Below are 18,283 nucleotides of genomic sequence, written 5' to 3' on the forward strand. Positions count from 1 at the left end.
CCAACTAGCATCAACTACAAGGAGTAATCAACACTACTAGCAACCTACTAGCACCAATCCCGGACATGGAGACAAGAATTGGATACAAGAGAAGAACTAGGGTTTGGAGATGAGATGGTGCTGGTGAAGACGTTGATGGAGATTTCCCTCTCCCGTTGGGAGGAGCGTTGGTGATGACGATGGTGATGATTTCCCCCTCCCGGAGGGAAGTGTCCCCGGCAGAACAGCTCTGCAGGAGCCCTAGATTGGTTCCGCCAAGGTTCCGCCTCGTGGCGGCGGAGTCTCATCCCGAAAGGTTGCTTCCTATTTTTTTCTCATTGAAAGACTTCATATAGGAGAAGATGGGCGTCGGAGAGCCACCAGGGGGCCCACGAGGTAGGGGCATGCCCCAGGGGGGCGCCCCTCACCCTCGTGAGCAGGGTGTGGGCCCCCTGGCCTTCATATTTGGTGATGATTTTTCTTTATTTATTTTAAGATATTCCGTGGAGTTTCAGGACTTTTGGAGTTGCGCAGAATAGGCCTCCAATATTTGCTCCTTTTCCAGCCTAGAATTCCAGCTGCCGGCATTCTCCCTCTTCATGTAAACCTTGTAAAATAAGAGAGAATAGCCATAAGTATTGTGACATAACATGAAATAACAGCCCATAATGCAATAAATATTAATATAAAAGCATGATGCAAAATGGACGTATCATGTATCACTACTATCAAGATTCAATAAAAATAGACCACTCTTCAAGGGTGCATGACTATAAAAGATATTACTCATATAAATAGAACAACCATTATTCTTTGATTTAAATGAATAACCGTCTTGCATCAAACAAGATCCAGATATAATGTTCATGCTTAACGCTAGCACCAAATAACAATTATTCAGGTCTAAAACTAATCCCGAAGGTAGATGTAGAGGTAGCGTGCCGACCGCGATCACATCGACTTTGGAACCATTTCCCACGCGCATTGTAGCCTCGTCCTTAGCCAATCTTCACTTAATCCGTAGTCCCTGTTTCGAGTTGCAAATATTAGCAACAAAACCAGTATCAAATACCCAGGTGCTACTGCGAGCATTAGTAAGGTACACATCAATAACATGTATATCACATATACCGTTGTTCACCTTGCCATCCGTCTTATCCGCCAAATACTTGGGGCAGTTCCGCTTCCAGTGACCAGTCCCTTTGCAGTAGAAGCACTCGGTCTCGGGCTTAGGTCCAGACTTGGGTTTCTTCTCCTGAGCGGCAACTTGCTTGCCGTTCTTCTTGAAGTTCCCCTTCTTCTTTCCTTTACCCTTTTTCTTGAAACTGGTGGTCTTGTTTACCATCAACACTTGATGCTCCTTCTTGATTTCTACCTCCGCGGCTTTTAGCATCGCGAAGAGCTCGGAATAGTCTTGTTCATCCCTTGCATATTATAGTTCATCATGAAGCTCTTGTAGCTTGGTGGCAGTGGTTGAAGAATTATGTCAATGACACTATCATCAGGAAGATTAACTCCCAGTTGAATCAAGTGATTGCAATACCCGGACATTTTGAGTATATGTTCACTGACAGAACTATTCTCTTCCATCTTGCAGCTATAGAACTTATTGGAGACTTCATATCTCTCAATCCGGGCATTTGCTTGAAATATTAACTTCAACTCCTGGAACATCTCCTATGCTCCATGACGTTCAAAATATCATTGAAGTCCCGGTTCTAAGTCGTAAAGCATGGCACACTGAACTATCGAGTAGTCATCAACACGCGACTTCCAGGCATTCACAATGTCTGCAGTTGCCGGCGCGGGTGGTACACCTAGCGATGTTTCTGGGACGTAATTTTCTGTGTAGCAATGAGAATAATCCTCAAGTTACGGACCCAGTCCGTGTAATTGCTACCATCATATTTCAACTTAGCTTTCTCAAGGAACGCATTAAAATTCAACGAACAACAGCACGGGCCATCTATCTACAATAACATAGACAAGCAAAAATACTATCAGGTACTAAGTTCATAATAAATTAAAGTTCAATTAATCATATTACTTAAGAACTCCCAGTTAGATAGACATCCCTCTAATAATCTAAGTGATCACGTGATCCAAATCAACTACACCATGTCCGATCATCACGTGAGATGGAGTAGTTTTCAATGGTGAACATCACTATGTTGATCATATCTACTATATGATTCACGCTCGACCTTTCGGTCTCAGTGTTCCGAGGCCATATCTGTATATGCTAGGCTCGTCAAGTTTAACATGAGTATTCTGCGTGTGTAAAACTGTCTTACACCCGTTGTATTTGAACGTAGAGCTTATCACACCCGATCATCACGTGGTGTCTCAGCACGAAGAACTTTTGTAATGGTGCATACTCAGGGAGAACACTTATACCTTGAAATTTATTGAGAGATCATCTTATAATGCTACCGTCAATCAAGCAAAATAAGATGCATAAAGGATAAACATCACCTGCAATCAATATAAGTGATATGATATGGCCATCATCATCTTGTGCTTGTGATCTCCATCTTCGAAGCATCGTCATGATCACCATCATCACCGGCGCGACACCTTGATCTCCATCGTAGCATCGTCATCGTCTCGCCAACTATTGCTTCTACGACTATCGCTGCCGCTTAATGATAAAGTAAAGCAATTACAGGGTGATTGCATTGCATACAATAAAGCGACAACTATATGGCTCCTGCCAGTTGCCGATAACTTTGTTATAGAACATGATCATCTCATACAATAAAATTCAGCATCATGTCTTGACCATATCACATCACAACATGCCCTGCAAATACAAGTTAGACATCCTCTACTTTGTTGTTGCAAGTTTTACGTGGCTGCTACGGGCTGAGCAAGAATCATTCTTACCTACGCATCAAAAGCACAATGATATTTCGTCAAGTTAGTGTTGTTTTAACCTTCTCAAGGACAGGGCGTAGCCACACTCGGTTCAACTAAAGTTGGAGAAACTGACACCCGCCAGCCACCTATGTGCAAAGCACGTTGGTAGAAGCAGTCTCGCGTAAGCGTACGCGTAATGTCGGTCCAGGCCACTTCATCCAACAATACCGCCGAACCAAAGTATGACACGCTGGTAAGCAGTATGACTTGTATCGCCCACAACTCACTTGTATTCTACTCGTGCATATAACATCTACACATAAAACCTGGCTCGGATGCCACTGAATGGGGAACGTACTAATTTCAAAAAAATCCTACGCACACGCAAGATCACGGTAATGCATAGCAACGAGGGGGAGAGTGTTGTCCACGTACCCTCGTAGACCGAAAGCGGAAGCGTTAGCACAATGCGGTTGATGTAGTCGTACGTCTTCACGATCTGACTGATCAAGTACCGAATGTACGGCACCTCCGAGTTCAACACACGTTCAGCTCGATGACGTCCCACGAACTCCGATCCAACAGAGCTTTGCAGGAGAGTTCCGTCAGCACGACGGCGTGATGACGGTGTTGATGATGCTACCAACGCAGGGCTTCACCTAAGCACTGCTGAAAGGACCATGATGTCACCTAGAGGGGGGTGAATAGGCATTTTAAAATCTTTTACGGATTTGGCTCTATCCTAATGCGGAAATAAACTAAGCGGATACTACTCAATCACAAATCCTAAATATACTAGGCTCACTAAGTGCACCAACAACTTAGCATAAACAAGATGGGAACAACGAGGATATGAGTAAGCACAAGTAAGTCACACAAACTTACTCAATGTATATATCACGAGATATGGAAATGAAATATACACACAACCACAAGTAAGCAATACAAGCTTACACAAATTGTATCACAATATATGGGATTGAATGATACAAGCAAACTCAAGTAAGTTAAACAAACTTACTTGAGCAATATCGCAATATATGGAAGTGTATGACACAAGTTAGCAATTCACACTAATCACAAAGTATATCAATAGTAGCAAGTATGAATTGTGGAATATGAAGGGTAGGCCTAAATAATCTCTATAAGGAAATGGCCAACACAATATAATGAACCACCATAATATAATGAGGACAACAAGATATAGTGAATGCACGGTCAAATGACCAAAGTAAACCACAAGTATGGAGTTAGGGTTAGGGATAACCAAAGTCACGGAGACGAGGATGTATCCCAATGTTCACTTCCTTGGAGGGAAGCTAGTCACAGTTAAAGAGGTGGATGTTACCACAAAGGCACACCAATGCCACGAAGGCTCACCCTATTCTCCTTGAGATAAGACCACGAAGGTGATTCCCAAACACTAGTGGTAGACCTTGAGGCGCCCTCCAAACCTTCACAAACTTTCCGGGGGACAAATCACAAGTTGATTCCTCACCGGAGCACTATTACCACCTAGGAGTCTCCAACCTCCAAGAGTAACAAGATCAAGGGGGAAATGCTCAAGAATTGCTCAAGTCACAAATTGCTTTGGTCAAAAGAGAGAGGAGGAGTGGTTGTATGCTTGGATGAAATCTCTCTCAAGAACTCTCACAAATCTCTTCGGGGTGTACCACGAGAAGGCTCAAATCCCTCTCTCTCAAATCCCACCAAAAGCAACTAATGCTATGGAGGGATGGGAGAGGAGAGGAACGATGGAGGAGGTCAACAAATAAACCCTATATCCATGGGATAGTTTTTCCCCAAATGTATTGGAGTTTTGAGGCTTGGGGGAGGAGGATAAAGCTCAAAAGAATGGGGAAATCTCATATCTAAAAGCTCTAACTCGATGGGGAAGACGGGTGCCTTATATAGTGCCCCACCAAATCTGCCCGTTACGCACAGAAAAACGCAGCCCGGAACTTCCGGGTCCCCTATTGGACACATATGTGCAAACTCTCTGGTTAACCCGGAACTTTCCCCGGAACTTCCGGCCCCGCAGAAAACAGCCAGCATACCGAAAGTAAAACATGCATAACTTTTTCATACGAACTCCTATTTGGATGATCTTGGGCTCGTTTTGAAGCTATGGAAAAACCCCAGGTACTCACATAGAGAACCATCCAATATCAACCAAAATTGAGGATGCCAAATATGCAAAGGTGTTATCATATATTTTGTAAACCTATTTGGCTTTGGATTTTGTTTGGTATATAGGATAGGAGTGGAATTGTGTAAAGAAGATGTTGACTTGAACAAATCCATCATGAAACCCTTTGTTCCCCTATTAATAGCGCGAGATCCCTATAACTCAAGAATCATAAAAGAGCTATACTACATAGCTATCAAGAATCCATTCTTGAGTGTATATGTTTCTTCGGTGGTCATCATTCGACAACACTAACGTCAAAGGAACTAATACCTTTGACTCGAGCCTTTCACTTGAGCTTGATGTTGATGTTTCTTCTTGGCTCAAGTTGAAGGCAAGACATTGGTGAAGTCTTCAAGTAGATCCCCCATACACAATGCGGGAAGCTTTGCTTTGTATTCATCTTCACGTGTCCATCACATGATCATCTGCAAGCTTCAAGCATGTAATTCTCCGGACTGCCTATCTTGAACTTGCCCTTGTAAACCATGATCATCATCACTTGATGTCATCCTCTCATGGGCACTTGAGATCTTTCTCTTGATGTAAGTCCATGAGAATCACCTAACCCACACAGACATAGAAAACACATAGAATGGGTTAGTACACAAAGCGCAATTGACAAATTCTAACCATACCACAAGACCTCATGTGGCACATGATTTGCACTTGTGTGTTGACCATCTTTGAATTCAATCTTCGATCTTCATCTTGGTCAACATTTATCTTTTCTCCATGATTAATCTTGATGCACAACTATATGTATATGGCATTCATTCTGAATCCATTCAATCTCCTTGCATCACCCATGGAACAAACCTTCCTATATAACTTGATTTCATCGTTTCTTCATAGGAATTGTCATTCATTATCAAGTCTCAATGCATATATTTATGTTGATGGATTTAATCCATCAATTCATCCAATATTCTTCATGCATTGCAAATGGAACTTTCCTTCAAATGTATATCTCAATGCAAACATTAGTCCATTAGGATTGTCATTTAATTACCAAAACCATACATGGGGACTATATGTACTTTCAATCTCCCCCATTTTGGTAATTGATGACAATATCAACAAGAGGGTTTGTCTAATGAACTTTAAACAAGCATGCAATTTATCCAAGGATAAATTGTATACTTGGGTTGATTTTGATGGCATCAAGTATCACAAAGAAACTAGATGATATCAAAACTGGTTGTACTAATCATCAAAACACTACACGAGCATTTGATGTTAATAGACCACAATATATAGAGCAAGCTCCCCCACAATATGTGGATGTGTGAATGAACTTTGAATTTCATATGCATATATTGGTTGATATAAACTTGGTGAAGCTTTCTCTATATACTCATTCATGCAACAAGCACATATAACTAGGGTAGATATGCATGAATGAACACAAGCACTTCAAAAATACTTATCTTAAACCCTATAAACTTCTCCCCCATTGGCAACAAATGCAAAAAATGGATGAAAAATTCTAGAAGATCAATATAGTATGAGTTTCTCCTTAATGTGTGCAAATCACAAAAATGTGAGTGAAATCAAATGCACATATTCAATGATGGAAAATCTGAGGAGCTCAAACCATATTTAGGATCTAGAATGCAACAAGATACTATGATATGAAATTAAGATTAGACATGAGAGGAAAACATTCAAACGATCCAAAGAACATATTTTGGACACGATATTGTAGGAATATCCAATGTGATCATCATGTCAAGTATGGGTACAAAATACATCTAGAACACATGAGTGCGCAAGGATATATGCAGTGCATACAAGCACTCACTTTCAACCTCTTACGGAAACCACCAAAGAGTCAAAATGAACCAAACCAAGTGGCTGACAAGGAATAAATGATACCACAGAAGGATATGAGCTTTCTTGTGTATAAAAGGTTTTAAGTGGCCAACAGTCAGCATGATATGCATCCACAAAGGAACTCGCATACACAAAAAGGTTGTAATTGTTAAGAACATGATATCACAAGTGAATCCACTATTATACAACTTGAGCCTAGTCATAATAGCAAGGCACATGGCACAAAACACATGGCACAAATTGATCTGATTTGAATAACCCAAAGTGAGGCATGCAATCAAAAGATCCAACGAGCCAAAAGGATAAAAGAATATTATGATTGGGGCAAAGGAGTGTTCTAAGGAAAATAGAGAAGCTCCCCATGATTTGTGCACTATTTAGAATATATTTTCTATATTTGGATACAAGTGCACAAAATAGGATCATCACTCCCCCAAAATCAATAGGAACACAAAACAATTGCAAGCGAGCATAGATAAGAAAAGAAGCCTAGCATTTGCAACAAGCATATGGTTGAGCAACATGTCAATGAGGCAACCTAAGAATAGGCACAACCAAAATGATGTGTGTGAATCACGTCAAAGCACTTGAGAAGACTAATATAAGGATGAGAATTAAGCATCAACATAGTCTTGAGTGAATGAGATACAAGGTGTAATACATGTCCTTCCCACAAACACGAAGTTAAGAAGGTCACACACACATCACGCAAATGGGTTTGCAAGCTCACTAATAGCAACTTAAAAATCAAAGCTTGTGACAACCCACGATGAAGATAGGAAATAATAGGCTTGTCAAGACAAGCATGAGGACGATAATCTTCACCAAACATGAGTGCACTAAGATGAAAAGAGGTAATACACGCACTCATACAGCAAATGCTTCCACGGAGCCACCAAAGATATAAAAAGAGAATGAAATGGTGGACATGAAAGAATAGGGATATCAACTAGAGATGTAACTTCTCTCATGTGTATAAGATTCTAGGTAGATGATATCCACAAAGAAGGATGTACACATGAAATAGTTACTAAAGGAAAGTATAAGATATCCAAACAGGAGTCATAAAATATACCAATGAGATCTTTGCTTGAAAGCATAGCACATGGTTTAATATAATCTTATTGTATATTAATGAACTCCAAACACACAACCATCAAAGAAATCACAACTAGCAACAAGAGATCGTTGTTGGGATGCTTTGACAAAAGGAAACAAGTATCACAGGAACGAGTCAAGAAATTCATGCCATGATGCAACCTACACAAGGTTGACCCCATTTCTCTCTCTCTCTCTCTCTCTATATATATATATATATATATATATATACACACACATAAACACTATTCTGATCACGGGATCAGAATAATATTCTGATCACAACCTAAACTGCCTGAGTAACGCGCCTGACCTTTCCTGTGAACTAGGTTGAACTTCCCACAATATTGCCCAAATAGGGCTTGCTATATATTGTTGGAAAGCTATGGAAACCAATATCATGACCCAACTTAAATTTTTGGCAAAATATAAGAGGTTTAAGAGCAGTTTTAAAAACCGTTTTTTCTTCGCACAAAAAACGTGAATCGTATTTTCGATCGCATTTCTAAACCGTTTATCGGAATGAGGCATATAATATGGCGTTGGAAAGCTGCTGCAAAACCACTCCTTCCACATGTTGAAAGTTGTTTTTAATTCCCTATGGTTAAAGGGTAATTTTAAAAAACATAAAATTTCATAAACCGAACAGCTGAGTTCGTTTTTTCTATGTAATTTCTAAACGGCTAATCCAATGGAGGCATATGCTATGGCGTTGGAAAGCTTATGAAAATGCGCTACTTATTCATCTTAAAAGTTTTTTTCTAATTTTGAATGGTTTAAGAGTAATTTAGAAAATGGTCCAAGTCCTACCCAGTTCGTATTTTCAAGCTAATTTTTTAACCGTGCGTCCGAATGCAGCAAATGATATGGCTTTGGAAAGCTTGAACAAATGCGAAACGTTTTGGTAAGTATTGTTTCTCCCAATTATTGACGGTTTTAAGTCAGTTTCGAAAATGGCGAAAAACGTATTTTCACCGTAATTTCTACGAACTTTATCGGAATTGGGCAAATAATATATCGTTGAAAAGCTATGAAAAATGCAAAACTTTTTCATGTTGACGGTTTTCTCTAATTCCTAGCCGTTTTCAAGTAATTCTGAAAATGGCGGGATCATTCGTTCTGCCTCTACCGCGAAACAGATTCTTCGACAATGCACCGCGTCCAGAACCTGAACTTCTCGGTGCGTGTACCTGAACTTCACTTTGTTTTTCACGTGATTTTTTTGCTCGTAGATCTCCATCCACTGCTCGTAGCTCTCCATCCCACTCACGGGAATTGAGCGGGTGATATACCGATGGAAAGCTGCTGTAAACACGCAACTTTCCCGTGTTGATCATTTTTTCATACTCGATACGATTTTGAAAGTTTTTCATCTGAAATTCATTCAGCGTAGTAGTTGAACTTCATGCTATTTTCATGTTGAACTTCTATGTGTATTTTTGTTTGTACACGCGCCTGAACTTCCCTCTGTACGAACCCGACCTTTATTGGAATTTTGAAAACCGTTTTTTCTTCATACAAAAAGCATGGATCGTATTTTCGATCGCATTTCTAAACCGTTTAGCAACTAAATACTCGTTTTAGATAGGAATCTCGCTCATAGGCGGATTTTGCACTCGGGTTGTGAAGAACTCGCGTTTTTTGCGATTTTACTGCCTGAGTTGTTCGACCTGAACTTCCCCCTGTGCTAGGTTGAACTTCCCGCAACATTGCCCAAATAGGGCCTGCTATATACCGTTGGAAAGCTAGGGACACGAGTATCATGACCCAAGTTAAATTTTTCGCAAAATGTAAGCCGTTTAAGAGCAGTTTTGAAAACCGTTTTTTCTTCACACAAAAAACATGAATAGTAATTTCGATCTCATTTCTAAACCGTTTATCGGAATGAGGCATATAATATGGCGCTGGAAAGCTGCTGCAAAACCGCTCCTTCCACATGTTGAAAGTTTGTTCTAATTACCTATGGTTAAAGAGTAATTTGAAAAAACATAAAATTTTGTAAACCGAACAGCTGAGTTTGTTTTTCGATGTCATTTCTAAATGGCTAATTCAATGGAGGCATATGATATGGCGTTGGAAAGCTTATGAAAATGCGCTACTCTTTTATCTTGAAAGTTTTTTTCTAAGTTTGAATGATTTAAGAGTAATTTAGAAAATGGTCCAAGTCCTACCGAGTTTGTATTTTTAAGCTAATTTTTTAATTGTACGTCCGAATGCAACAAATGATACGGCATTGGAAAGCATGAGGAAATGCCAAACTTTTTTTTATATATATTGTTTCTCTCAATTCCTTACTGTTTTAAGTCGATTTTAAAAATGGCTAAAAATGTATTTCTGCCGTAATTTCTACAAACTTTATCGGAATTGGACAAATAATATACCGCTGAAAAGCTACGAAAATGCGAAACTGTTTCATGTTGATGGTTTTGTCTGATTCCTAGCCGTTTTCAAGTAATTTCGAAAATGGCGGGATCATTCGTTCTGCCTTTATCGCGAAACAGATTTTTCAAAAATGCATCGCGTGAAGAACTTGAACTTCACTCTGTTTTTCACGTGATTTTTCTTGCTCGTAGCTCTTCATCCACTGCTCGTAGCTCTCCATCCACTCACCGGAATTGACCAGGTGATATACCGATGGAAAGCTGTTGTAAACACGCAACTTTCCCGTGTTGAACATTTTTTCATACTCGCGACAATTTTAAAAGTTTTTCATCTAAAATTCATTCAGCATAGTAGTTGAACTTCCTGCTGTTTTCACGTTGAACTTCTGTGACGTATTTTTGTTTGTAATTTTCTCATCCATTTCATCAATCTTACACAAATGATATTCTTTTTGTACAAACCTCTCACAATGTTTTTTTAACTTTCTCTGTCCGAGGACTTGAACTTACACAAATGATATTCCTGCATTTTGAAATAAATTAGAAAATGACGAGATCATGATTTCTGCCTTCATCGTGAATGGAAATGCACTCCGTGAATTAGTTGAACTTCTCAGGCATATCTGTTTTGAACTTCACTCTGTTTTTGATGTGCTGTTTTTTGCAATGCGTGAAGTAGTTGAACTTCTGGGGCGGTCTGTTTAAACTTCACTATGTTTCACCTTATTGTATTTTTCTTATATGAAACACACACCATGCAGTACGTGAACTTCTGGTTGTTATCACTTTAAACACTTTAGTAACCGAAAAAAATCTGTGTTTTTCATAGACATCGAACCGCTCTAACTTTTTTATTTGAACTTATTTGTGTGTTGTTTTAAAAATGTGAAAATTGGTGTGCTTTAGAAACATTGAACTTCTTTGCTTTTCCAAATTGAACTTATTGGTTTTATTCTTTTGTAAGTAGAAAAATCCAATTTTTCAAATAAATATCAAACCGCTCCGCTTTTTCCAATTGAACTTCTTGGTTTTATTCTCTAGTAACGTGAAAACCCGAGTTTTTATATATATTGAACTACTCCATTTTTCAAAATTGAACTTCTTGGTTTTAATCTTTAGAATTGGGGAAAATATGAGTTTTTATAAACATTAAACAACTTCATATTTTTTAAATTTTGGACTTCCTTGTGTTATTCGTTAGTAACGGGAAATGTCCTAGTTATACAAACAAAAAAATTGTTATTTTAATGTGAGTTTCTTGGTTTTATTATTAGAAACAGGAAAATGTTTTCTATTAAGATTGAAATACTCCGTTATTTTGTTTTGAACTTCTTGGTTTTGTTTATAGAAACAGAAAAAACTAAATTATTTATTAAAATCGAACTACTCTGTCAGTTTAATCCGAACTTCTTGGTTCTTTTAGAAAATGCGCAAACTCAATTCCCCCTTTTCATTATTTTTTGTTTTTGCATTCAATAAAAAAGAGAACATTCTTTTTTTGTTAGATTTTTGAAGTGATTTTTCTAGCTTAAATTTTTGTTTGTGCTCTTTTTATATTTTTTTGTCACTTCCAGTTGTAAAAAATCGTAACTCTCCCATGTTTCACCATGCGTGTTTAAATATTATTTGAACTTGCTGAGATAACACACTCAACCTTCTTAAACACAACATTTTGACCTTTGCAAAAAACTCATTAGCAGGACAAACAAACCCATTAGCATGACTAGGCAGTGGACACAAAAATGTTTCACGCGTTTTGCACGTAAATACACAAGTAGCTGAATTTTTGCCGTGATGATTTTGCACATACAAGCATAAAAAAACCACAAGAGCAATTCTTTCTTATTCTTTTTCCGCTCCAACCATCTTAAAGATAAGATACCTTTATTTATAGAACACTTGAAGACGAACACCTACTTTTGAAAATACAAATGGGCCTAATGCAAATGCCGTGGAGTTATTCTCCAACACATACTTTTTTTATCCTCTCACGACCTCTCTATTCTTAGCATGATTGCTTTTGCATTCTCAATAATTGGGAAGGAATACATAAAATAAGAAAGAAAGCTAGCCACCACACCGAGGAACTTGCTATGTTGCTCTTTGACGAGCTGGCCCTAGGAAAAATTTAGTTGTTCGTCAACTGGCTGGCTGTTTCAGCATCGTTAGTTCTTGTTTGACTGAAGTAAACCCAACCTGTATCTCTTTCGAGTTCTGCCTGCTGCCACTGCCTATCCCCAATTATCTGTTTTTTGTACACTGCTTTCTTGCTTGCCTACCCATGTGCCAAACAGGGTAGAAGTTGAGTGCTGTCAAAAAAAAGAAAGAAAAAAACAGGTAGAAGTTCAGATTGAGAGGTGCACTTCTCTTTCTATGTGGGTGTCAGTAGTAGTAGAAATTCATAAAACAAACAGACACGGTAAGAAATGTCGATGTTGTTGAACCCTTAGTAGCCTACATGGCACAACATAATGTTGAATTGAAGGAGTTCCCAGCGGCAACTGTCCGGGGAGCAGAGAAACATATGGTGCCGGAGGCTGTGGTGGCACTAGGTGTTGTTCGTCGTTCTTCCCATTCAGCAACCATGGACTGCCAGTCCAGCTGCTCTCCGTGTCGTGGGACCATAACGATTCATCGACGGTAGGCAGCAGCCAGAGGGCAACGCCATTGGTTACATGTGGTAGGTCGAACTGAAGCCGTTGCACATGTCGACCTTCTCTCTCTCGGCTTTCTCGATACCATTGACAGGGAAGAATGCAAGATCATGGGAGATCAAACCAGGAGCGACGGCAGTGCCATGGGCAGGTCGCGGGGGCGCCATGGGAAGGTCGCGGGGGCGCCCAGGGGCAGGTCGCGGCGGGGTTGACGGCAGACAGAGGCCACCTCCGCGGTGGAAGCAGCGGAGGAAGGCTGGCGATGATCTGTGTCGGCGGGGCGCGGCGGCGGCGTGGTCCGGGAAGGAAGACACGACGAGCGATAGTAGAAGACGGAGGTTGGGGCGACAACGCCGGTGCTAGTGGATTCAGGAGTCGGCGGGCCCGATGGAGCTGGGGCGCGGTGGTGATGGCGGGGGAAGGCCGTTCACGGAAGCGGAGGTGCGCATGTGGCGGCGCGGGAAGGTGGATCTCGACGGCTAAGGTACGCGGGCGGCGGCGCGGGGAGGTGGGTCCCGGCGACGGAGGTACGCGGGCGGCGGCGCAGGTAGTTGGGTGACGGCGGCGGTGGTGCGCAGGCGGCGGCGCGGGGAGGTGTGTCCTGGTGGTGGTGGTTATAGAGAAGGTGGGGGCGTGGGGAGATAAGACCGGGGTGTTTTTTTGGGAAGTTCGGGAGGGCCCTGTCGAGCCCTATATAGAGCACCGTGATCCAAATAACTATTCTAATTCTAGGATTAGAATAGCGTTGTCATATATATATATATATATATATATATATATATATATATATATATATATATATATATATATATATATATATGTGGGATCAAATAAAGCAAACAAGGCATGTGAATTTACACATAGTAAATATGCATGCGCAAGCCTACCAAAATCTAGGGAGATACAAATTGGACAAATGAATACATAACCGTTAATACTTCCAATAACATCACTAGTCATTAATGTGTCCAAAATGAATCAAAGTGAAAAATCAACATAGGATAGCACACAAAGTTCAACATATGAACCAAATAAAACGAATGAGCACATATAAGATATGCATTGCACACATACTCATAGGAATATCTCACTCAAGTAGATGTAGGACACTATAAACAATGAGATAGCAAACTCCCATAACTCCATGCAAACCAATAAAATGAATTTGAACAAAATGGTATTTTGTGTTATCATTCGGTGTAGAAACCAAATAAGTACATGATCATCTATACTACACAAGCATAACATGAGAGTTTTAGAAATAAACACAATGCTTGGATAGTATATTATTAACATTCCAATTAGATAGATCATCATGCAAAGCAACAATTGAAATAGCTTTAATCAACCAATTTTCCAAATATGATTTTGAAGATAGCCATGGGCAAAAACCACACAAGAATGCCATATGTAAACAAGGCATTGCATGCCACAGAGATATAAGATAATCTCAAATATATTCTAAGTGACATCCCATAATTGTTCACATTCAACAAGGATTGTGATATGCACAAAGCATATCACTCCCCCATAATGTGGTGATCCATCAATATCTCAAAAGAGCCCAATAAGATGCAACTAAAATGCAATGAAGGCTCGAGACTACACACACAAATATATGACGTGCATTGCAACCTACACATACTAGATAATACAAATCAAGCAAATTAGGAGATACAACATATATAAACACATGCTAGGTACAAAACCTAAATATGCATGGGCTAATAACTTTCAATGTAGACAATATAAATACAAGTTACCACCACGAGGAGCATTGGAATGACAAATATGATGATAATTCACTTGACTTGGCTTGAACCATAATGAATGGTGAGAATCATTTTTCTTCATGAACTAGCCAAGTCTCCAATGCCCTCCATACACCTATTGATCAAGTTTGAGCTCGATGGTCCCCAACCATGTTGGGTCCTAAGAAGTTAGTAACAATAGGCTTGGCAACCCAAATGGTCTTATCAACTTTCAACCCACTTTGGGCACCAACAAACTTGGCAAACAAATTTCCAACATTATCGTTTCTAAGTGAATAATGATCATTAACAATTGGAGGCTTAAAGATATTACCGTTGGGACATGATGAAGATATGTGTCCCTTCTCACGGCAAATATAGCAACATGTTCTCCCCTTTCTCTTCTTCTTTACCTTCTCAACATGGAGAACATTATCTTGGTTAGGCATGGGAAGAGGCCTTTCATTATCTTGAGATTGAACTTGAGGCCACTTCCCTTGATGCTTCACACTTGAAGCCTTCTTCTTTAATGGACAAGATCTCACATGGTGTCCAACATTCTTGCACTTGAAGCAAAAAATGTTGACCGAATTCTTGACTTGATCTTGTCCCTTCTTATTGTTCTTGGACTTCTTCTTGTTGGAGATGAAATCAAGTCCTATTTTGTCTTGAGGGTCCTTTTGCACACTCAAGGTATTATCACAACATTTTTCCAAGTCTTTCTTCAAACTAGTGACTTGGGCCTTGAGCTCTTTATTTTCCTCTACAAGGTTAGTATTAACAAAAGAACTAGAGGAAGTAGAGGCTTCATTGTTAGAGCAACAAGGCATGGTGAGCAATTCATCACAAGATGTACCAATATCATGTAGAGAGGATTTGCAAGGGCTAGCACATGGCAATAAGGCATTTCGAGTAGAGACTCACATAATTTTACCTTGGTGACCATAGCCTCATGAGCTAACTTTAACCCATCATGAGAGATTAGAAGATCCTCATGAGTGCCTGAGAGCTTTTTATGACTTTCTTCCAAATTCCCATAATTGCTAGTTAGCAAATCAAGTTGAGTCCTTAGCTCAACATTTTCTTTCAACATTGATGCTTCACACAAGATAGAGTTAGTAGCACAAGCATCATTATCAATATGAGAGGAGCATGTAGAAACTAGAGACTCCGCATGAGTAGCTTGAAGTTCCTCATGAGACTTAGAGAGTTTGATGAGCTCTCCTTTGACATTCTTGTAGCCAAGGTCAAGGTGCTCAAAATCCTTTTTAAGTTTACAATGAGTAACTTCAATCTCTTCTTTTAAAGACCTCAAGTCACTAAGACATTGATGAGCCTTAGCAAGTTCATGCTCAAGTTGTTCACTTTTCGCTTGATCGTTAAGAAATGAGTCATTACGTTTTTCAAAACAAGCAAGAACATCTTGGAACATTGTATAAGTGTTATTTTTAGCTCTATGAAGAGTTTTCCTAATCTCATAGAGATTTTGAGTTAACTCATCATCTTTATCCTCATTACAACTATCATCATTATCACTAAGAGAAGATGATACCTCGTCATTACCTCTTGCCATGAGGCACATGTGAACAAAGGGGGTTGATGATGATTCTTTTGGAGAAGAGGGTTCTTCATCAATCAAGCATGCCTCATATTTCTTGATTTCCTCTACATGGTTAGTAATAGAACAACTAGAGGAAACCAAAGCATTTCTATCAGGGCAACATGGGAGATCAAGCATATCATCACAAATGAGCTTAACACCATCATCACAAGATATTTCTTCACTCACCATGTCATTACCTTGTGGCATGCCACATGTTGGTGAAGTGGAAGATATTGAAGTGTCCAAGTAATTGGAGGTGGAAGCAATAGAGAGTTCTGCATGATTTAAAAATGTGGAGAACTCCTCCATTAACTCCTCGAAAATAATATTGTCTTCATCAAGATTAGGCCCACCATATATATCTTCAAGTTTGGTCCAAGCCTCATGAGCCGACTTGCAAGTCGAGATTTCCTTAAACACTTCAAAGGATATAGCTTGGTGAATGGCACTCAAAACTTGACTATCAAGATGCATATCCTCAAGTGATGGAGATTGTCCATCCTTGAGATTTGAATCCCCTGCAACAACAATCCGCAAAGCATTTGGACCCATGGCCCGAAAGTGATAAAGCAGGCGTAATCTCCACATAACATAATTTGTGCCATTAAAACAAAATGTATCATCGTGCACTAGTTCACTAGTCGACATCGTTACTCTCTAGGAGGTGAAGCCTAATAAGGAGAGACCGGGCTATGATACCAATTGAAAGGACCACAATGTCGCCTAGAGGGGGGTGTGAATAGGCGTTTTAAAATCTTTTACGGATTTGGCTATATCCTAATGCGGAAATAAACTAAGCGGATACTTTTCAATCACAAATCCTAAATATACTAGGCTCACTAAGTGCACCAACAACTTAGCATAAATAAGATGGGAACAACGAGGATATGAGTAAGCACAAGTAAGTCACACAAACTTACTCAATGTATATCACGATATATGGAAATGAATAATACACACAACCACAAGTAAGCAATACAAGCTTACACAAATTGTATCATAATATATGGGATTGAATGATACAAGCAAACTCAAGTAAGTTACACAAACTTACTTGATCAATATTGCAATATATGGAAGTGTATGACACAAGTTAGCAATTCACACTAATCACAAAGTATATCAATAGTAGCAAGTATGAATTGTGGAATATGAAGTGTAGGCCTAAATAATCTCTACAAGGAAATGGCCAACACAATATAATGAACCACCACAATATAATGAGGATAACAAGATATAGTGAATGCACGGTCAAATGACAAAAGTAAACCACAAGTATGGAGTTAGGGTTAGGGATAACCAAAGTCACGGAGACGAGGATGTATCCCAATGTTCACTTCCTTGGTGGGAAGCTAGTCACCATTAGAGAGGTGGATGTTACCACGAAGGCACACCAACGCCACGAAGGCTCACACTATTCTCCTTGAGATATCACCACGAAGGAGATTCCCAAACACTAGTGGTAGACCTTGAGGCGGCCTCCAAACCTTCACAAACTTTTCGGGGACAAATCACAAGTTGATTCCTCACCGGAGAACTCCTACCGCCTAGGAGTCTCCAACCTCCAAGAGTAACAAGATCAAGGGGGAAATTCTCAAGACTTGCTCAAATCACAAATTGCTTTGGTCAAAAGAGAGAGGAGGAGTGGTTGTATGCTTGGATGAAATCTCTCTCAAGAACTCCCACAAATCTCTTCGGGGTGTAGCACGAGAAGGCTCAAATCCCTCTCTCTCAAATCCCACCAAAAGCAACTAATGCTATGGAGGGATGGGAGAGGAGAGGAACAATGAAGGAAGTCAACCAATAAACCCTAGATCCATGGGATAGTTTTCCCGCAAATGGATTGGAGTTTTGAGGCTTGGGGGAGGAGGATAGAGCTCAAAAGAATGGGGAAATCTCAAATCCAAAAGCTATAACTCGATGGGTAAGAAGGG

The sequence above is a fragment of the Triticum dicoccoides genome, chromosome 5B (assembly GCF_002162155.2).
Source record: "Triticum dicoccoides isolate Atlit2015 ecotype Zavitan chromosome 5B, WEW_v2.0, whole genome shotgun sequence".
Lineage (NCBI taxonomy): Eukaryota > Viridiplantae > Streptophyta > Magnoliopsida > Poales > Poaceae > Triticum > Triticum dicoccoides.